Consider the following 24,329-nt stretch of genomic DNA (forward strand, 5'->3'; position numbering starts at 1 on the left):
ATCATCTACTCACTCTCAACCCCAAGCCCCAACACCCAAATATAACAGGAATGATATATCAGATTCTCCTTCGGAGCTGAAACTCGACAACTCAGTCGGAAGCATGCTACCAACAGAGTACATGAATCAACAATTTGCATGCATAATTACATTCATATTTTTTAAAATATCACAAATGATAATTATTTAAAACTCGCAAATACCACCTGTAGCTTCGCTGACAGGAATGAAAAAGGAGGGAGGGAGAAAAAGAGGGGAGAACAGGGAGAGACAGGTGGGGGAGAGAGCATGGGGAGAGTGAAGAGGTGGAGGGGAAAGAAGAGAGGAGGGAGGGGGAGCAAGGAGAGGTGGGGGAAGGTAAGCCAGTGTCAGGTGAAAGGCAGGGAAGGCAGACGTGCAGTGGAGCATTAATTAGGATTCATACTGTCTCATCAAAATCATTCTGCATAGAATAACAGTGGAGATGGAAACAAAATAATGCCTGAAATCCATTTTCTAGCGGTCATAATATAAACACGGCCCAGAGACAAACTCCCATCCAAACATAAGTAATGTCCAGATGCATCCGGAGCCAAGCTGTCTGGGCATAAACACCGCCAGGACATGTCCAGAGACAAACACTGCCGGGACATGTCCGGAGACAAACAGCGTCAAGACATAACCATGGTCCGGATATGTCCAGAGAAAGACAGAGCGAGAGAGAGAGAGAGAGAGAGAGAGAGAGAGAGAGAGAGAGAGAGAGAGAGAGAGAGAGAGAGGGTGGGGGTGAGAGAGGAGTTGCAGGAGGAGGATACTGCACTCTATTGGGAAGGAGTAGATCAAGGATGGGACAAAGTGAGACAGACAGAGACACAGACAGAGAGAGACAGAGACAGAGAGAGGTGGGGGTGGTGGAGTTAGCAGAAAGAATACACTTTGCTTCATGAACAAAACACACACACACACACACACACACACACACACACACACACACACACACACACACACACACACACACACACACACACACACACACACACACACACACAAACGGTTGGACGATATCGGTTATTTTGTTGGAATTGGTAGGGTGGAGCCAGTGTGATTACCAACTACAGTACTTACTGTATACAACCCAGAAACACCTTTAGTTGCTTTCACTGAAAAACCATGTCACATTTAGAAACAAGATACAGAGACATGTTCACAAACATTATTCTTCATAAACAGCTGCATGTGATGGGTGGCAAAAAATTTGGGTTGGTAATATAAAAAAAATAAAAACGTTAACACTGCAAATGGCTTGGAAATCCGGTGTTATTTCACAACATCTCGCTCAGGGTGACGGAGCACGAACCACTCGCTCAGGGTGACGGAGCACGAACCACTCGCTCAGGGTGACGGAGCACGAACCACTCGCTCAGGGTGACGGAGCACGAACCACTCGCTCAGGGTGACGGAGCACGAACCACTCGCTCAGGGTGACGGAGCACGAACCACTCGCTCAGGGTGACGGAGCACGAACCACTCGCTCAGGGTGACGGAGCACGAACCACTCGCTCAGGGTGACGGAGCACGAACCACTCTCTCAGGGTGACGGAGCACGAACCACTCTCTCAGGGTGACGGAGCACGAACCACTCTCTCAGGGTGACGGAGCACGAACCACTCTCTCAGGGTGACGGAGCACGAACCACTCTCTCAGGGTGACGGAGCACGAACCACTCGCTCAGGGTGACGGAGCACGAACCACTCGCTCAGGGTGACTGAGCACGAACCACTCGATCAGGGTGACTGAGCACGAACCACTCGATCAGGGTGACTGAGCACGAACCACTCGATCAGGGAGATAGAGCACGAACCACTGGCTCGGGGTGACGGAGCACAAACCACTTGCTTGGGGCGACAGAGCATGAACCACTCACTCAGGGTGAGGGAGCACGAACCACTTGCTCAGGGTGATGGAGCAAGAACCACTCATTCAGGATGACGGAGCACGAACCACTTGCTCATGATGATGGAGTACTAACCACTCGCTCAAGGTGATGGAGTACGAACCACTCGCTCTGAATGGCGTGATGTGACAAAAGCGTCCTCAGATAGTGAACGGTTCACTCAGAATGATGTTGCACGGTACCGCTATTGACAATGGGCACTTGGCAAGTGGCTTAAACACTCATGCAAGCACTTCAATTAAATGGTTGAAAAAGAAAAGGTGGCCAAGCTGTCGCTGCATTCCATAAAGGATCCCTTTAACATGAAAGCCTGTCTTCACCATGCACACAGCAGTTCATGAAATAAAATGACTTTATCCACAGAAGAGTTGCAGCTTAATGCAGAACAACCCTGGAGACATCGCAAAGTTCAATCACCCATGAACTAAACATTGCAGAAAATCCACCATTTTGCCTGCTCGTCCGTGCACGTTATGTGGTGCAGTGGTTGGCGGTCCGCGCAAACTTTAAAAACTTTTTTTGACATCCGTTTTTCACCAGATTTGCTTTGATTCCCTATGGAGCACTTCGAGAAACCTCTGAAAATCTAGACTTAGATCTGGCAGATGCTATGGATTGGCAGTCTCTCTGGGTGACAGGGCATGAGGTATTGTAGTGAATGCATTAAATCATTCAGCTCAATGAAGCTGGTTAATTTTGTTGCATTCCTAAAAATTTTTGTTCTCTCAATATAATTCTCCAAACAACAGAAAAAGATAAGTTTAATGCTTTGGAAATTTCACATTTTCTTGTGTATGTATTGTGGAGTGAACATAGCCTTGCTTGCTCAAAGTAAATAGGTATATCGGCTTAGTTATATTACTTGTTATTTCCTTAAATTATCAGATTTCACAACAGATTTTGATACTTATTTAGTCCGGATGATATCCAATCCTCAAAACCGAAATAATATTTCAATGATGTTTAAATAGTCTGTGAGTAGATTGTGGAAAATCGTCTCATATTATGCATGAAATCACTCCAAGCTCCGAATTTGAAAACTATAGTACTTACAAAAGCAATGCAACCAGCGATTTGTAGCTATGATGAACAGGCATTCAATATCAGTGAGGAAAGCGAAAAATTAACGTTATCATCGAGAAATCGTTGTGGCCTGTTAAAAATCAAAGCATGGTTGAGCAGGCCAAAAAATTTGGCAGCTTCAATCCCCTGTTGATAAACGCAGCTGTTTATAAAGAACTAGACGACCCGTGTATCTGTTGGGTTCCCGTTGTGACAGCGGTTGACAAAAAAAAATCATTAAAAAAAAAGAAGATAGCTCCAGTGAACTATACCACTGAGGTTGTTTGTATTGATCAAATACTCCTGAAGAGTACTTGACTGAATCGGGAATTGATTTTTAAATATTTTTTTTGGTTGCCCGATTTGAACGAAACTTGATATTGTGTGTCAATATGAAAAAAAAAAAAACAGAGAAACGAAAGACGAAGAAATTATTGTGCGTAATCTTCTAAACACAATTATATTTATTAATGAACATGGAAGTATGAGATCGAAATGGCAGTTTATTTTATGCTTAAAAATAAATCGTTCTTTGTCTATACTAAATGTGTGAGTTGTTTTAATAAATAATTTCAGGAAAAAAAATAAGATAGCTCCAGCGAACTAAACCGCTGAGGTTGTTTGCATTGTATTGATCAAATACTCCCGAAGAGAAATTGACTGAATCAGGAATTGATTTTTTAATAATTTTGTTCGTTGCCCAATTTGAACGAAACTTGTTACTGCACACCACAGGAGAATGTTGAGTAAGGTGACCCAAAAATTATTGCGCTATCGTGTACCATTTCGGCTGTAGCCTGGTGTTGGCTTAGTGGTTTGGGTGGTGGCTTGGGATCCCAGGGTCCTGAGTTCAAGCCCCGTTGGCTGCTGAATTAACACCAGGGGATTGACTCAGCCTGTCATCCTTCCGAAGTGGGCGAAATGAGTACCATTGGACTGGTCCCAGTGTATGCCCCGGTTAGAATAGGTGTACCATATCCCTGTGTGTCGTAAGAGGTGACCAGGGTTGGCGTCAGGAAGGGCATCCGGCCATAAAACATTGCCTCAAGAAAAAGCCCAACCCCTGCACAGCAGGGAAAAATGGCTGTAAAAACGTACCATTTTGGCTTTTTTTCAGGAACATACATACAAGATGAGAGTTTTAGTTATATATTGATAATGTTCACAAACATTATCCTTTATAAACAGCTGTGCGTGATGGGTGGAAAAAAATTGGCTCGATAATTTAGAAAACACATTAATACAGCAAACGGCTCAGAAATCTGGCGTTATCAAATATATTTTGCTTTGAAACTCACAAAGAGAAACATTTAACTTTTGTAAAGCAAATCCGATTTAAAATTGCTTTAGAAACAGGCGTGAGGACAAAGGAAAAGCTGAAAGAACCTCCATAAGATACGGAATGAACCTTTACCACCACAGCACCTGTAACAGGCATGGCATGTCCACACACCTGCAGATAATCCGTAAAGATCCAAATTTATCCATATGTATCACATCCGTTTGTGCTGTATACTTACCTCTAACTAGTAGTAACTGTCGACTGTACATCCCGATCGGGACACAAACTTTACTGTTCAGCTCGGTAAGTGACTTTAGTACTCAAGCACTTCAACGGAACGCCTGGCTTGGCAAGCAATTACCAATTGCCGTTGATACAACAATGTACCCGGAAATGCCCGTGCAATGTCCGAAATGGACAAATCAACACTTTTTGGGGGAATCGAAACTGCTGATACTTTCAAATACGGAGCTTACATTTTGTAATTCTGGTTAGTTTCAGAGATTCCCTTGTTTATTAATATGCACAAATCAAATAAAGCCATGAACGCTGGCGTCTCCAGGCATTTATAAGCATTGCAATATACCCAGCGTTTCTAAACCATGATGAACAGGCATTCGATAATATGAGTTAGGAAAGTGAAAAAATAATAACTATCGTTAAGAAATCGTTGCGGCCTGTTCCTCATCAAAGCATGGTTGAGCAGGCCAAAAAACATGGTGGCTTCAGGCCCCAGCGAGGTTACCCAGGAAACGCCTGAAGGACGCAGACAGCGAGGTGGCCGAGGATCGCCTGATGAAGGATATAATTAAATAAGGCTGTAAAATATCTTCAAAAGGAGTGTTTTTTTCATACGCATGCAAAGTTTCAGGCTGCTAAGTTTTATAGTTTTGGGGTTTTGGAGGAGACACACTGACACACACACTGACACACACACACACACACACACACACACACACACACACACACACACACACACACACACACACACACACACACACACACACACACACACACACACACACACACACACACACACCATTGCCTTTTGTTGATAAAGATACAGCACCCCTTCCTTTGTATTCTGTTCATCCATGAAGGCAGGAGGAAAAGAAAATGATACATTGAGGATGAATGCGCCCCCAGGCAAAAGATTGCTTCAAAACTAGTCCTGTATCCCAGAGGACAAATGTTCTTGTACCACGTGTATTATCGTTAGCAAAGTGACATTATTCCATTCTGCGGAGTCTCTTGTGTACCTATTAACTCACCTTCATCACCACTGACACGATACAGCTGAGAGAAGCCAGGATAAACTAACTTGGTGTCAGAGCGCGAACAACATGTCGCGAAGAGTGAGGTGGCATTGTGCAATCTTTAAAAAAAGTATGCAGCTGTCATGGTGTCAGATTCATTCTTCTTCATATCTATATCACTTATTCCATTGTGAGAAAGTCAAACAATTCAACCGGTAACTAAGCAATATCATGACCTTTATTTGACATGTAATTCTTTATATATATATATATATATATATATATATATATATATATATATATATATATATATATATATATATATATATATATATATATACATATATATACATATATATACATATATACACATATATACACATATATATACACATATATATATATACACACACACACATATATATACACACACACACACACACACACACACACACACACACACACACACACACACACACACACACACACACACACACACACACACACACACACACACACACACACACCCAGTATATGTATTTGAGAGTATTACAAAGGATAACACTCGACGATGTGCCTCTGCCTTCCCTGCAGTCGTCAGGGCAGGAATGTTCAGAGTGCCGGAGATGACTTGCCTGCTCTTTGAGGAAACACCATGGAATTTTTTATGTCCATCAACTAATGTTAGCATACATCATCAACCCGAACACCTAGATTAACGTCACCTGAGGGACGGCACATGTTGTGATGCAACACTCGGTTTATATTGAAGTCGGGAAGCCAATGCAGATGAGACGAGGAGCTCAAAGGTAAGTGCGTGCGACCTCCGCACCATCACCTGCCAGGATCCGATCACTATTTACGATTAATAATAATCTGTATAAAGCAATGACCTGGCAATACAGGTCGTTGTCAAAGATTATATTTTGTTCATATACACAAAGGACTTTTGTTTATTATTTTCACACAATCGCCATCATAAATTTCGAGAATGTAATACCAGGAGTCATTTATCTGGCCATTGTGAATGTCTTGGAAAGGTGAGACATTGGCATGGGGTTTGTTTTTTTACTCGAGAATGAAAATGCGAAGAATATGAAATCTCTGTCATCTGCAGGCAATCAGAAATAGGGTTATATCTCAGTGCATATTCACAGGGTAACATTTCACAGATAAAAACGGGCGGATTATAATGATTTAATACAGTGTACCAGTGGCATGAGGCACCTTCATGGAACGGATGGCAATTCGGAGAAGCCCCTTGTATGTCACCGATCATCCATGATTGATGATTAACATACAAATTCGAATTTAATTTTGAAATCTCACAGCTTGAAGGGAAATAACAAGACATACCTTTTTCTGTGTAGTTGCAAATCACATTTTGTAATCATTGCTATGACATGCTGTGATAATACAGGAAAAAAGAGATTTAATTACGATTTACAGATGAAATAATAAAGGCAATTGGCTGTTGTATTGTTTCTAAATTTGTTACATTCCTTTACAACACAGCTGTTATTGTTTGATATTGGATCTCGTGCAAGCTCTGCCACCGAAACTTTTCAGAGTAATTATATATTGAAACGTTTGCGCTTTCGGATTTGCCCGTTGACCTTTCTTGTCGAGTTAACTCACGTCGAATGGTGCACAAAACTAATGTGCGATGGTGAAGAAATTGCTCCGGGGATGTATCGTCGTGCATCGTCCTTTTATGTTCGCCCAAAGTGGGCGTAAACCTGACTGAGGGCTAATATTTTGGGTGCTGTCCGTTCGTCCGTCCCTCCGGAGCCTCGACTCAAATAACTGGACACATTTCTTTTATACTCGGCGCATGTATGCAATGTTGTTGTTTCTTATGCACCCTGTGGTTGCCGGTTGCATCTTTTTTTTTTCTGGAAGCATGGCTGTGTCGCTGATGCAGTGCCCCCATTTTACCAGTAAGCTGATACTCATTTTGCCAAATTAGGAAGGATGACAGGCTGTCAACCCACCTGGTGTTATTTCAACGGTTAAAAAGGGACTCATACACAAGACTCTCAGATCGTAAATCAACACCGGGCTTATCTATGAATAACATCTGGCGATGAGGCTCATCATATGATTTTGTGATCGAAACCAAAGGTTATGGGACAATTTATTTCCAAATTTTGGAAGTTTAAAAATATTTACAGGAAACAATGGTTCAGGATTGTGGATGCTTTTGGGAACCATTATTTATTTATATACATTTTACGGTCACTGCTACCAACACAAACCTTTGTATTACTTATTTATATACCTTTTACCTTTCGATGACATTTATTTATGTACCTTTTATCTTTGCATTATAGATATGGCTGACAGGATGTCCAAGAGGGATGCATTCTCACCTCTAAGTAGTCTTGCCCGAATTCAAATCCAGACCCAGCTATTAACTATCATGCCAGTGTTTCACAGGGAGGGTGGTTCAGCAGTACACCAGCAGGAAATTCAGCAGGAAATTAATCTCCAATAATAAAAGAGTGTGTGTGTGTGTGTGTGTCCTCCATAACACCAAACCATGAAACCAGCAGCCCAAAACTTTGATGTATACCAAGGGAACTCCAAAGGAATGCATGAATAAAACTGGGTATTTGTGTAAACTTAGACACCCCTTTTGAAGATGGTTAAGGGGGTGCTCATCATCATAAAACAAAAAAAAGACTTACCCAGATTGCAGCACACCATCGTGGTCAGCCCACTGTCACCTAGCAGAGGTTGAAGCCGCCATTTTGTTTTGGCCTGCTCAAAAATGCACTTTTTGTTTGCATAATCGAGGTTCAGAAAGAGCTCAAACAGAACATATAACAAAAGGTGCAGGAGACAAGAGGGGATGAGAGTGGGAAGCACAACAACAGTATAGGGAAGAGGGACATCAGGAGATCTGTGGAGGAAAGAGGGAAAGGGTAAACAAGACGGACACTACAGCGATTTTCAGCAAGGAAAACAGGGAAGTTGAAGTATGTGGGTTTGGAGTGGGTTAATGGGGGTAGAAAAGTTCATGGTTTTAGATGGAGGAAGATAAGAGATGGTGGTAAACAGCTGTGTTGAAGACCTGGAGGAAGAGTGGGATTGAAGAGAGTGTGGGAGTTTGTTCCAGAGGTGGGAAGAAAGAGAAATGAAAGAATGAAGGTGAGCAGTGATTCTTGATTTTGGCAGTTTCACCAGAAGGGGGTTCTGCACACCTTGAGCACCCTGCAGAAATATTCTGGGGACAGAACAGGGGGTGCAAGGCCAGAGAGCAGTCAGTAGAAGGTTTCTGTACGATAAAGCGCTCAAAATTTATTTTTCCCCTTTCATCACTCATTATTGATTGACTGTTCATCATAGCTATGAATTGTTGTGTACATCGCTTTTGTAAGTACTATAGTTTTTTTCAAATTCGGAGCTTGGAGTGATTTCATGCATGAAAGAATACAATTTTCGACGATCTATGCTCATGAACTAATTAAAGTATTTCATCAAAATATGATTTCGGCTTTGAGGATCGGATATCATACTAACTAAATAAGTGCCGAAATCTGTTGTGAAATCTGATAATTTAAATAAATAACGAGCCTTATAACTAAGCCCATTTATTTTAAGCGAACAAGGCTATGGTCTCCCCTTCTCCATATATATCAAGTAAATGTGAAATTTCCAATGCATTAAACTTATCTTTTTCTGCTGTTTAGAGAATATTATTAAGTGAACAAAAAATTTATGAATGTGCCGAAATTAACCAGCTTCATTGAGCTGGTCACATTGAGTGCAACAGAAATAACTTAAATCAGCGGTATCGACGCAAAGGCGGCCGCGCCTGGGTTCTCTGTGGGGAATCTCTGGGGTTTGGAAGGCAAAATAAACAAGAAAAAGAGCAATCAGATATTGCAGACCCTCGCCAGGATTTATTTTGTGTGGCTTTTGTGTACTGGTGTTACGTAATTAATAAGAGACAAAATTAGCACTGCCACTATATAACTGCTGGCAGTGATGGCCAGGTACCAAGACGTCCCGCTTTGATGAAACCCTGCTTTGATGGGATACCTGACCCTGACCAGGACGTTTTTTAATTATTATTATTCATGATTCAATTGAATTTAGAATGGTATTAAAATAAATTCAATTAAAATCAAATGGAAGACCAAATAGGTACAGTCCTGCAATGGAGTCATCAGAAGGAACCCAAACAAGCAAAAAGCAAAGATGAAGTCATCAGGAAGAAACTGGATAGGATTCAGATTTCAGCTGATACTCCTCCACCCTCAAACCCATTCAGGCACAGACAGCCAAGTGAGCCTGATTCAAAAAAAATCCCAAAAGAACACATATCAAAAAATTAAATAATTATGGCTGCCAGACCCTGTGTCTGATTAATTTGAAATTTAAACCATGTATTCCCCATCAATAATAAATCATAAATCTGAAGTTTCACTTCGAATGATTCAGCAGTTCCAGAGAAAACATTTAATTTTTTTCAATCCAATATGGCTGCCAAACCATGTGACCTATCAATTATTCCTGAACAAACTTGTACGTACCCATTGTTTGAGGAACATTTGTGTGAAGCTTCTCCTCGATTTGTCTCACCATTCTGGAGAAGAAGATTTTTTTTATAGGTTTTAGGGTAAATCCAATATGGCTGCCAAACCATGTGACCAATGACATCATATGTGTGAACCATCTTTTCCTCATGGATAGGCAGTCATACTTGTAAAGTTTCACCTTGATTTGTTCAGCCACTTCAGAGAAGATATTTGGAGGTTAAAAAAAAAACATGGCTGCCAAATCACATGACTGATGACATCATCAAATTTTTTCTTTGGACCATTTTATCCCTATATGACCCTAAAATTTTTCAGACTGATCAGACGTAGCATTTTACACATGCAATTGTTACGTAATAAGGAAAGCACCTATGATGACATTAAAAAAAAAAATCACATTTATTCCCCATGAGGAGTACTTGCTGTGTGCCAAGTTTCAATTTTTTTCCTTGATGCAGTTTCAGAGATAGAGGTCCAAAATTTTTCCATTTTTCTAACATGGCTGCCACAACACATGACCTATGATGTCATATTTATCATTAAAAACACATTACACGAGTAGTTGCACCAATGGTGAAAATTTTGTTGCACCAATGGTGGGAAGGAGAAGGAAAATTTCCTTCTCCTTCCCAAACAAGTTCTCAAATGCCCTCCCAACAAAAAGTCCTCAATACCCCCCCCCCCCCGCCAAACACATACACACATACACACATACACTGCAAGTCCTCAATTTCACTCTTCCAACTCTCCAGAATCTCTGTCAACTCTCTGTCCCCCCTCCCCCCCTCAAACCACCAAAGATGAAGCAACATTTAATTAACAATCTTTTGCAAAATTCTATCATCTTGCAATATGTGAGAGACAGATGGAGAAACTTACAAGCGTATTATTACATAGATTGAATAAAAATTTTGGAATTGATTGAGCGAATGAAATGAGGAGGCACAGTCGAGGCTGATGTCGACAAAGAGGAATTGCACTTGATCACCTTGTTTGCCAGTCCGAGTGTACTATTTTTTATCCCTTGTGTTCAGTATCCAGTGGTTAGATCTGATTGTCAATATTGATTTGACTCATCATACCTGTTTATTATGATCCTGCCACATAGAAAATCTAAAACGTAAGCCCTTTCTTTTCTGTCTTCCCACTAACGTGTTTCTTAAAATTGTGATTGTATGCACGTCACGATCACTCCACATGCACTGTGATCCCCCAAATCTCTGAGAGGAATTCTGGGACAGTGGCACACTTCCGGTACTTGAGAAAAATAACATAAAAATGGATGTAATTTCGACATGCTCATTTGACTCTCTTCAGCCCATCAATCAAAGGCTCGTGCTAGGGCTTGTACTTAACTCTAATGCAGAGCAAAGACATTAGAAGTCATCAGTGTACTCTTGGGCTGTCAGGATAGCCTAGAGGTACACACACTTGCCTCGAGGCTGGTTAGCCTGAGGTTGAATCCTGACCCAGCTATAAACTGTCATCCCAGTGTTTGCAGGCAGGGTAGTTCATCAATGTGTCGTACCTCGGGGGGACGTTAAACAGTCATCCCGTCTGCTAGCATTCGTTGGTGGACGTGATAGATCCCATGGTGCCCTTCGTGAAGAGTAGGTGAGCTCTCGTCGACACATTGAACAAATTACAAATTATTGCCCTGACCGGCAGAGTGCATTGCATCAGCTTCACAGCCGTGCCATCAGCCACTGATGCTACCCCACTGCCATGTGCCGCATACAAACGAAGAAGTGTACTTTTATATGAATCGGCACATCAAGAAACAATGGCAAGGACTTGAATGGGAGATCCCATCACCATAAACCTACAGAGACATGACAGAAGTAAATTGACATCACGATTTTTAAATAATTTATTTATTAAACATTTGAAGAACATTTGATCCATTTTAATACATACAGTTGTATTGTTACAAATCTGGCAGCTATGAGCATTCAACATTCAGGTCCCCATAGCTCAGTTATTTCGATAAGTAAATGTGGATAGATAGCTCCCTTTCCCCTACGCCTAATGGGAATTAAGTGTACATGCGCTGCAAAGTTATTTTATAGATAGGATTGTTACATTAACAACAACGCCAACAACGACACTGCTCGAGGAATTGTCCGCGCTGTTCGCCTTTCGTTCTGGCCTGGCGCCAAATGAGAGAATGCGTCATTTTGCGGCCAGTGGGCGACGAACGGATCAGAGCCGGGGCGGTCCTTTGCAAGAAGGCAGAGCCGTGACACACGGTCTGCCCAATGAGAGCAGGCAACGCATGAGCGGACCACGCCCGAGAAGGACGACGAAAGAAAGGATAACAAATAATCGCGCCTGTCTACTGGAGTGCATGGTCTGGGTCTCTGATCGCATCTCGCTGGCGCTGGTCTGGGTCTCTGATCGCATCTCGCTGACGCTGGTCTCGTCTGCTCAACGCTGGTCTGGTCCCATCCCGCTGTCACTGGTCTGGTTCTCGGATCGCATCTCTCAACGCTGGTCTGGCCTCATTTCATTGCCGGTGCTGGTCTGCGTCTGGCTGCCCTGGTCCGTCTTCTGGCGACGTCCGGAGCTCCGGGAGGGGGTGGACGTCCAGCCGCACGCTCGTGGCCAGGTAGCCAGTCATGCCGACTCCAAACCAAACTATCCTTGCAGCTGGAGAGCCGAATAAAGACCATGGAGATCCATTTCTTTTGTGTGTGCGTGTGTGTGTGTTTTGTGGGCCTGTCTTTAAGCAGCAACTGGTTAAGTGCTTTTGCTGTACATTATTTGCGTCCTTTATAGTCAGTTTAACTCTGCCCTTTATGTGTTCCTTCCCCACCTATTCTAAATATATATCCCATTTGTTGAATGTTTCAGCTCGTCATCGTCCTTTCCTTCATTGGTTTAGCACGGTGCGTGTTGGGTGATTAAAAAGGCCATTGCCACTGTAGTTGTGCATTTGGACCGACGGGACCTCGGTAACCATCCGCTCGGGTCACGCACAGGTCGAGCACGGAAACGGCTCGCCCCGTTTGAGCTCCGTCGAGGGTGTGGTTCCTCGGTAGCTCGCCAGGTGGGCCTCTAGGTATTTTGAAGTTTGGCAAATAACCCTGTAACACGTGGTTGAATTATTGACGATTCACGGTCCTGTAAAGGACCCATACCTTCAGAGTTATCCGAGGGTAACGATCTGAATTCCAGGAGTTCGGAAGAGTCGACTCTGCTGCTCCAACTAGCGGTCATACCCGCAGCCAATACCCGGCCCACAACAGTATTTGGTAGACTTTCCATTTGCAGCTTTCAACGCTTTTCCTCTTTCAGGTGTAGAACTAACAAGTTCCGAAATTTTCTCTTTTGGGTTTTCTGCCCAGGCTTCACACAAAAGTTTTAGAAATTCTGCCCGCGATGTTGGTTTCCTGCACTTTTTCTGCACAGCTTGATCCAATATGGCCCAGAGGTGTTCAATCGGATTCATGTCAGGAGACTAATTTGGCCATGGAAGGTGCTTGATCCCATTTCCGTCCTGCCATTCTTTGTTCTTTTTTGCAGTGTGGCATGGAGCTCCATCTTCCATGAACAGAGTGTTGTTTTTGACCATCTGACCAGTGGAGAAGACGGGGAGAAGTCCATTCCCAAGGATAGAAATGTATATCGTAGAGTTGATGTTGCCAACACACTCTACAAGCTCTCACCATCCAGTGCTTCAGATTACTCACCACACCATCACTGAAAAGCCACCGTGTTTGGCAGTTGGCTGCAATCGGTTCAAAGAAACCTCTTGACTGGGAAGTCTCCAGACCCACACGCGTCCACTGTCAGAAAATTGAGCAAATTGGGACTCATCTGAAACTATTCATCTATTGACCATAGAAAGTGGACTGCCAAAGTTCAGAGCTATCTGATGTGGACTGACTCAACCTTCCAAATGGCCAACAATTCGTCCTTTTTGAAAATCGGAAAGTCTGAGTGCTCCCTGTGTTTGAGGCATAGTTGATTGTCATACACGACTCAGGAACTAGATTCTGCAAAGATATCGTCGAATATTATACCAAATCACTGAGTAAAACTGCGTTATACAGATGAAATGAAGAAATTTAAGCTGTCTATTTACTTCTGTCATGTCTCTGCATACCGAGATGAGAACGCTGGACAGGATAATGAGTAAATTTGCTTTTTTTTATCCTCGTAAATTTTACGTTTTTCCCCCATAAAATGAGGATAAGACACTTTGTTAGAAGTGTGAGCTAAGATTTCACATCTCAAAACCAGTGACATTTTCCAGCATTATTTGTAAAACTGTGTCCAACACCACTTTTAAATTAACAGTAAATGTAACCTTTTCAACAAAACAACAAGTTTGCTTGCGTTCATTTTCGCCAAATAAATATTTATCCTGGACACCAATTAGGTTTTTCAGGGGATACCGGGTGGGAAAGGCAGGTGAAGGGGAAGTGATATGAATATTACAGAAACTGAAAAGGTGTGAAAGAGATGGAAGGGGATTGTTTCGACATACAGGTGAAGTGAGAGCAGGGGATAAAATAATTCCACCATTTTGTAAATGTATTATGGAGATATCCCCTTTCACCACTGCATTGAAATGGTAATTTGAAATAGGATTTTGCATCTGATAGGTTGCAGTATTATGATTATATAGCTCCATGGCAGGAGTGTGTGGCATTTCAAGTGGAATATGTACATCTATCTGTTCTGGTTTGTCAAACTATTTCTACTGGAGCGTTTTTCATTCTGATTACTTGTGACCTTTACTAATAACTGTCTGCAAACTTCACCCTCCAGTCTCTATCCTCATTATGTGTTTCTGCCTTTGTCGCTATTAAAGTTGTACGTGATTTGCTTGCAATATATATAAACCTTCGTTTTGTAACAGTCGCATTTGTATGCACAAGCTAAATCAATAACATGGTATTTTGATGCACTGCCATACAATCAGAATATGTCTACACCTGGTCGTTGTTGTTTCATATGCAGCCTGTGGATGCCTGGTTGCATCATTTTTCTGGAAGCATCACTGTGCCGCTAATGCAGTGCCCATCCATCCATCCATTGGGACCATACTCTGTGCAGAGCGTTGGTGTTGCCTCAGCAGTCTCAGGCAATTGGGCACAATCCTGGATGGGTCGCCACTCCGATAGAGGATACCAGTAAGCTGGTACTCATTTTTCCGACCTCTTAAGGATGACAGGCTGAGTCAACCCACCTCGTGTTAGTTCAACTGCACAACAGGGGCTCAAACTCAAGACACTAAGATTTTAAGCCAGCCACCTTAACCATAAAGCCAACACCAGGCTTTGTACACCTGGTCAATTTGGACCATTGTAAAGGGTGCTCGCTCACCCACTGAGACCCTGTTCTCCTTTCACTTGCAACTCCTCTCCTCATGCCTTGCTACATCCATACGTTTTTGTACTCCCATTCCCCTCCACCTGACTGTGTGTCTATCGACCCTTTGTCCCCAACATTCGGTTGCACTACAAGCCCCAATGTCTGCATTTAAAAAAAAAAAAAATGTCAAGGGTTGTAACATCACGGCGAAATGTAAACTTACGTTTTGCCATCAATTTGTGAAGAAGGCCAGTTCAGAATGAAATAAAATAGAGTTAAAAGCAACTAAGCATGCCCGATGCACAATTACCGGAATACATTTCAGTTCAAACTTTCCTCGCAGTCATTTGCTGCCGCAGAGATGCTCATTATTTTGCCTGCCTCCATAATTGTCCTTTGCATACCATATTAATAAATATATCTTCCATGATGGGTCATTTGTCACCATTCCCTCATTGACCTGACTTCATCGTGGTTCAAAAACACTTAGAGTGGGTTCAATATCAATGTTTTAAATTCCAGGGAGAAAGTCAACATTCGAAATGGACTTTGAAAGCCTAAACGGCAATGTCGAAGCCAAGTAAACCATCATTAGGACACAGTTTACGCATATTCTATCGTGCATATATACCTGTATCTATTTTTTTTAATTGTAAGCCAGTACTTAGCTGCAGCAACTTAAGCGGGGCCAAAATCCAACAATCTCATCATTTATCCCTTGTGCCCAGGTCCTTCATCAAGGCCTCGGTGCAAGATGCTGCTCATTAAGTGCATTTTAAGGTACTCTAAATATTCACGACCCTCTCATTAGGTTATTCAGCCACGGCCACGAATGAGAAAGTAATTGATTTCACCGTTCGAGAGTTAATTCTGGCCGATGGAGAAATTCCAATAAATTTTAATGTCGAAGAGAAATTGTGGAAATGATTAATATTTTCTACACGATCAGCCAACGCTTATTTCATAGGCTTCTTCTCCCAGTGCTTTATGCTCGACCGTGTCCTGCCAAGGTTTTGAGACATATATAAACCGATGCAGGACCGCATGAAATTCACCATGTTTGCAATTAACTTCATTGGGATGAGGCTTGTTGAAAAAGCAAATTATACTCTACATGCAGTTATTACACTTCATCACATGAAGATCATTGGGTAGAAAGAAAATGGGAGATATGGTGGGAATATAGAAAGTGAATTATTTGTGGGAAAATAATCAGGTGTTAGGTCATTCATCAGGTGAGGATCCTTGCAATCAAGTGACGTGTCTTTCCTGTTGGTATTATTAGCATATGAGGCTCTGTAAGATATGCCACTTGCCACTTGACATCCACCTCCAACTTACTTGTAAACACGATAACTGCTGTGAGCATTTTGATCGGCTATGTTGTTCAAACCCACAACCAAAACAAATTCATTCACATCGTTTTCATTGCAGGTAACGTGTTTGTCGTTGGTTGCTATATCCATAAGCAGGTTTCAGAAGATAGAACGGAACTCTCCAAGGTCTCAACGCGTGTGTGTGTGTGTGTGTGTGTGTGTGTGTGTGTGTTTTTTTTACTTTCAGCTTACAACAACAAGATGGGAAGCACCATCATATTTTTTTTTGGGGGGGGGGGTAGATTATAATCATATTTGACAATTTCGAGGTCAGTATATAGATATATATATATATATATATATATATATATATATATATATATATATATATATATATATATATATATATATATATATATATATATATATTGTTGTGGTTACCAGATTCGCAAACCACCATTCAGGTCCCTTAGGTGAGGTATCTCGGTAAGTACATGTGTAGTTAGGCCCGAACCCGTTGTCTAGTGGGAATACATGTCATTTATGCGAGCTGCGACTCTTCAGGATAGCCGTTTTTCTTTTACTATCTTTATTTTGGACCAATCGCCATCACCACAACCACAACATCAACCACCAACCACAACACCGCTTCACCACAACCGCCACGACCTTCACGTCACACCTCGCAACCGTAGCATCGCCACCGTTCTTGCCCCGCTGTGGGTACCGGTGTTGGACTCGTGCAGGGCGCACGTTGAACAGCGTGTACAAAATCACGGATTTTGTGCTTCAAAAACGGATCAAAAACGACACACGCCCACTTTTTGCCGTCCAATCGGTGAGCGAGGGGCGATTTGGCCCCGCCTCCAGAACGATCGATATATGCAAATTTGTGGATCAAAAAGCCTTCACGCCCACTTTTTCTCGGGCCAATGGGGAGCGAGGTGAAAGGTCAAAGGGAGGGGGTCAAAGGCGAAGCTACGGGGGGGATAAAAGGACGGTGTTCGTCAGAGAACGAGAACGAGAACGAGAACGAGAACGAGAACGAGTCGGAGAAGAGAGAGAAGAGTGTGGAAGTCTGGAGCCCGAAGCCTGCAGTAGCTGGAGAAGCTGAAGAGAGTCGCGAAGGGGAGAGTCGATTGGAGAGTCCAACGAGGAGAGCCCAAAGAGGAGTCCAGGGTGGAGAGTCCAGAGGCGGAGAGGCGGCAACGGCGAAGGCAGACGAGGGGGTGCTCGCGTCGGTGCCGGGAGCTGCACGCCCGAGGGAGGCCGGCAGCGCGACCTGGCCGAGGTGGAGACGCACACCAGGGATAATAAAGATCCTCTATACCCCGAGCATCAGCAACCCCCTCCTGTTTCCCCCCGCGCTGAGATAGTGCGACCAAGGGGGCCCCTTTTCCCACCCCCTACCAGACACCGTCCACGAGGCCCGCGGGTTGCGGGGCCATCGCCGCTCCGCGTCTCATCACCAGACGGGTAGGCCCGACCCGGTCTCGGCCTCAGGCCTGCCTCATTCTTGGGGGATTTCTTTTCCTTGGTTTTGGGTATGTGTTGTCGGCGCCGTCTGTGAAGTAGAATTGTATAAGTGTTGCCGTGTGCTCGGTAGTCGGTATTAGCTCTGCATTGTTTTCGCTTTTATATTTGCTTTTTGTGTAAATGGAAGTGTGTTTTCTTTTTTTGTGTGCTTTTGGTGGAATTGTATTTGTGTGCTTCCCGTGTGCCGCGAATAAATGTGCTTTATTGTTGAACTGTTCTCCCGCTTCGCTTCGTCTTTTCCCCCATTGAACCCTCATCTTGCTTCACGTAAAGGGTTGGTAGTGGGCTGAATACGCCCGATAATTAATCGAACCGTCGAGGTCGACGATAACACCGCTCGGTTATTCTGATAGTACGGAACGGGTCGCTTAAGTGGCCCGTGTCCGAAGTCGACCTGCGGCGAGGTGCGATCGCCCGGTCTACCCTCCGCGTGGGTACTTAGGTAGGTCGAATTTGGCGAGCAACCCTATCCCACGTGGGGGCTGATTGGCTCGATCGCGGTGAGACCGAAAGGTCCACCCGTGACTGGTTCCCGGCGTTAGTCCGAGAGGGTCACGACTGGATTGTCCGTCCGGTGGGCGACGTGCCGCGATTCGAGTTACGTGGCCGTCAGCACGCCGGCGGGCGCGAAGACCGCAACACTGGTGTCAGGTCGTGCGATACAAATTCATCGCCCTCCTCGCGGCACTGGTATCGGAGAAAAGGAAAACGGGCTCTCCTGTCTCCGGCTAAATTCACGGGAATCGGTCCAGGGGTGAGAGAAGCGACCCCCGATTCCCTCCAAATTACGAGCGAGCGAAATTAACCCTTCACGAGAAGCAAGATGGCGTCTCAAGGCGAGCGGGTGCCGGGTGGATTAGGTATGTGTAATAGTAATGTAGAATCCATGGCTCAGGACGAGATCACCGTGCAAGAGAAACCCGTACCAGAAGGTTGGGAAAGGCATCGATGCCGTTCATCTGGTCGGTTTTTTTATTATAACTCCACCACTAAATGTAGTCAGTGGGAGTGGCCAGGGCAGGTGACAATGCGACAGATTATGGAACTCGTGCAGAGCATAATTGACGGAATGAAAGAAGGGAACAACGAAATGAAGAGAAATACGCAACAAATGGAAAATAAAAAAATGGATGGAAACGCACTCGAAGCGAAAAACCAATTAAAAGAAAGCCAGGAGGAGACAGAGGAGGGATTGAAGGTCGAAACGGTGGAGTGTGAGAAAAGACTTCAAGACATGACGAAGAGAGTTGATAAGCTGGGACTGGAGGGAAAAACGGAGACAGAGGAACTGGGAAGACGGGTAGAAAACCACAAGCGCAAGCCGGAAGAACAGTTAGAAGCCAAAGCAAAGTCTGAGTGTGCGGAGATGAGAAAGGAATTGGAAAATAAAGTTTCTGAGTTACAGAAACACCAAAACAAAGAGAGGGAACTACAAAACGAACTGAGAGTGTTAAAAGAGGAAAGGAAGAGAACGGAAAATGAAACTTTAAGAAACCATACTGTACAGATCGAACAGCTGGAAGCGAAGGCCAGACTAAAGAATGAGGAACAAGAAAGAGTAATGAAGGAAGAACGAATGAGACAGGAGAAAGAAATCAGTCAGTTGAAAGAAATGACGAGATTGCAGAAGGAGGAACAAGAAAGACAGTGGAATAGAAAACTGAAAGAGTATGAATTTGAAACTGAACGACAAAAGGAAAAAAATAGGTTTGAATACGAGGAGAAAGTAAAGGAGCAAGGAATGAAGCAGGTAGGAGAAATCAGGAGATTGAAGGACACAACGAGATTGGAGAGGGAAGAACGAGAGGAACAATGGAATAGAAAACAAAAAGAACATGAATCTGAGGTTGACCAATTGGAAGAAAAGCTGAGGCTGGAGTACGAGATAGACAAAGAACAGCGAATGAAACACAAACAGGAGATTAACCAAATGAAGAAAACCATGAAACTGGAGAAGGAAGGACAGGAGAGGAAACGAGGAAGAGTAATGAGACAGCAGCAAATGAAACACAAAAAGGAGATTAACCAAATGAAGCAAACCATGAAACTGGAGAAGGAAGGACAGGAGAGGAAACGAGGAAGAGTAGTGAGAGAACAGCGAATGAAACACAGGAAGGAAATGAGCCAATTGAAAGAAACGATGAGATTGGAAAACAAAGAGCAGGAGGAACAGTGGGAAAGAAAACAACAACTCTATGAGTGTGAAATTGAACAACTAAAACGGAGGGAGAACGAACAGCTAATGGGGCTCAGAGAGAAAGAACGACTCAGATGGGAAAGGAAAAGGAACCAGGAAGAGACAGAAAAAAGGAACCAGGAGAGAAAATGTATAGAGACACGGGAGACAGACAAAATAGAGGAGAGACTGCACGATGAAGACGGGGTAAGTGACGCACACACACACACACACACGGAGGTAGTGGAGGATAGTGAGGGTGAGCTGGTGGACTGGGTAGAGACCCGGTGCGAGCACCTGGGTGGCCTCCTCCAGGAACGAGGGGAGGGAGTATTCCCCCTTGAGGCGAGTCACGACCAGGTGAGTTCGGTCGTGCTTTGCGAGGTTGAGGGGACGAGTGCTGTGGACAGGTGCACGGAGAGCTTGGGGGGTATAGAGACCCCGGAGACCCTTGTGGGGACACGAATCCCCAGTGTGGTTGTCCCTGTGTGTGTGGTGCAAGGTGTGAGTGCGTCCCCGTGTGTGGAAGCGACCCCGTGTGTGAGTGGTGTGGTGGCGATGGTGCCAGAGTGCGTGCTTCCCAGCACGCCGGGTGTGGATGGGGCACCGTGTGTGAGTGAGGCCGTGTGTGTGAGTGAAACGGCCAGTATGAGTGAGGCACCACGTGTGAGTGGTGTGGTGGCGATGGTGCCGGAGTACGTGCTTCCCAGCACGCCGTGTGTGGATGAGGCACGGAGTGTGAGTGAGGCACCGCGGGTTAGTGCCCCCGCGTGTGTGGGTGAGGCACCGTGTGTGGAAGAGACCGCGTGTGTGAGTGTCGTCGTGTGTGTGGATGAGGCACCGCGGGTGAGTGCCCCCGCGTGTGTAAGTAGTATGGTTTGTGTGAGTGGTGAGGCACCGTGCGTGAGTGAACGGCCGTGTGCAAGGTCGCTGTGTGCAAGGGAGACCGTGTGTGTGAGAGAGCGGTATGTGAGGGAGATGTCGGTTGGCATGCGGGAGCACGCAGCCGCGTCTCCCGGTGTGAATGTGATGGAGTGGACTGTGTGCGTCGTAACACGCAGGTGTGCGTGGGTTGAATGGAGACGGAGACTGCGACAGAGGAGAGAAAGCCGAGTAGCGGCTGGAGTTGTTTCGGGGACCGTGCCGGGTTCACCCAGCAGGGAGCACGAGGTTCGTGCTGTGCAACGCACGAGACCGCCACGTGCTCGCTTGCGAGAGTGAAGTCCCGGTCCGGAAACGCACGCGGTGGATTTGCCGATCCCGCGGACGGACAAAGTTTAGGCAGGTAAACGGATTTGGACCGGACGGGTTCTCCACGCGATCGTGTGTGTTAAGCTCCAACGGGCAAAGCACATGTGTTCGCGTGGGGAACCCCTCGAGACGTGGGGCTTGTGGTTTTTTTATGCGCACGGTGACGTCATGGCTGCACGTGTGGTTGGAATCCGGCAGGAGGGGTATCTCTGCCGGATGGTACCGTCCAAGGAGGGACGAGGAACACGTGCAGCTGCATGACGTCACGGGCAGGTGTAAAGTGCGCGAGCTCTGAGTTGCCGCGCAGGTGCTGCGCATGAAAAAAAAAAAAAGCAGCAAGCCTCACTTTCGGGTGCACAGGATTCCTGGGCAAGGAGGGAAGACCCCCTTACCCTGGGCACAGGATGGAAACTAGTTAGGGGGAAGGGTTAGCTTAGTTAGACCGACTTCATGGGGCAGGGGTAAGTCCTCATGGAGTCCGTGGAATGGATTAGTTAGAGGGATTGTAGCCAGATTTAGGTTGGGAAATAAAATGAATTTTTGAGTTAGGAGACAGAGACAGACTGGTGAATGTGTAGTGGGGACGTAGCTTAGCTACGTAGGTTAAAAGGAACGTGCTATAGTTTAAGGGACGACGTGGGAGCACGAGTTAGTTAGGGGATGTAGATAGAAGGATGGCAGAGTTCAGTGTGTGTGTTGAAGAGTTGGTGAGTTGTGAGGCATGTGCTTGGTGAGTGAGTGAGGCCAGCGGGTCTGTGTGTGTGGAGTGAATGGGGAATGCATGGTGCGATGAGTGATTGGGGGGAGGAGTGACTCCCACCCAAGGGACCCCGGGGTCAGTGTAGAGTGAGTTCGCTGGGTTAGTCAAATTGAAAAATGGAGGTCGTTTTGTTGTTGGTGGGAATGTAGGCTCGAAACCCATTTGGAGGGGTGCAGGAGCCCTGTTGACGGGCTTGGGAGCGTGGCTGCGAAAGGTGAGTATCGCTGAGTGGGTACCCCGGGCACCAGGCTAGTCGGCCGCGGTAGGCCATGGGCCCATGGGGGGCCGGGATAGAGTAGTGGGCACGGGTGCGCCTGCTTGGTGCGGGGGCCCGGGGCGCCATTAGCCGCGTGGGCAGTGTTGTGGGCACGGGTGACCCTCGGAAAGGGGCCCGGGAGGCCGGCCTGCCACGTGTGCGTTTCAGGGGAGGTGCCATGGGGGCACTCCCGGTGTTAGGGAGCTGGTAGGCTCGGAGGCAGTGTAGTGCCCGGGGGTGCCATAGCGGGAGATTCGGCAGAGGGTCGTGCCTGCCAAAGGGAGCCACGTGTCCCAGCCAGGAGACCGTGTGAGGGCACGGAGAGAAAATTGGGGGGCGAGGCCCGAAATTGTGAGGACACCAACACAGGCGACGGGAATCTGGGTTGTTAGAACCAATAGTTTAAGCGAGAAGCGCTTGTTGAAAGCCCCGGGGTAGTTTAGCAGTTAATGGTTAGGGTAGATTAGGAGATGTACCCCTCCGCACCATCCATCCTCTCGCTGTCGTTGTGGGCCGCTGGACCCACTTTGGTTATAGATCGCCGAACTCTGGGGAGGCCATTCTGAGGCTTCGCTGGGCCTCGACACAGGACGTTAGCTCTCCCTTATTCCCCTCCGGGAAGGGAACGTAGGGGTTGGGAGTAGGCTCGGTGACAGGATAGGTTTGCCGAACAAAGACGATAAAGGGGGTTCGGGGACGATTTATAGTGGGGAAGTAAAAATAAAATAAAAATAAGTTGGGGCTAAATTGGGGTTTGACAAATTAAGGGAGTGGGTATGTACAGTGACAGGCAAAGGCGATAGGTTGGGAGGGAGACAGGTAGGTAGGTCCGAGCCCGCCTTCCAAGTGGCCAGCACCACCGCACTCCCTCCACCAACCTCCACTGAACGGCAAAGACTGGCCACTTCATCGGCTGGCCGTGTTTTGCTTCAAGGCGGAGGCCGGCCAAGTTCATCGGCAGCTGTGTGCTGCAAGGCCTGTGCCGGCCAGTTCATCTGCTGGCTGTTTTTCTTCGAGGCCTGTGCCGGCCAGTTCATCTGCCGGCTGTGTTTGCCTGCAGCGGCCTTCTTCTGCGGGCTGTGTTTGCCTGCAGCGGCCTTCTTCTGCGGGCTGTGTTTGCCTGCAGCGGCCTTCTTCTGCGGGCTGTGTTTGCCTGCTCACCTTTGCCATGCCATGCCCACTGCCCACGTTCACCAGCCCCGTTCAATTTTTGCTTTGCCCCCCCTGTTCATTTCCATGTGCGCCAGGATCAAGGCAACAGTTTGCAAGCTGCGAGAACTGCCCTGTTGGCAGCTACAACACGGGCCTGCAGTGGCGGCCCGTGCACCGTGTTTGTGTCCATGCATCCGTTCGTTGTGCTCATTGCGTGTGCCACTTGAGCTGGCACGGAGACTGCGTTTGTGCAGCCCATGCACCGTTGTGGTTCACTGCATTCAGTTCAAACCGTCCATGCATCCATTCGTTGTGCTCATTGCGTGTGCCACTCGAGCTGGCACTGAGACTGCGTTTGTGCAGCCCATGCACCGTTGTGGTTCACTGCGTTCAGTTCAAAAGGGAAGGCCTTGGACTGCGTGTGAGCAGCCAGCCACGTTCCCTGTCACCTGCATTGTTTGAGCCAGAGACTGCATGCGG

The sequence above is a fragment of the Eptatretus burgeri genome, chromosome 8 (genome assembly GCF_056783735.1).
Source record: "Eptatretus burgeri isolate ZD-2024b chromosome 8, Ebu_testis_v1, whole genome shotgun sequence".
NCBI lineage: Eukaryota > Metazoa > Chordata > Myxini > Myxiniformes > Myxinidae > Eptatretus > Eptatretus burgeri.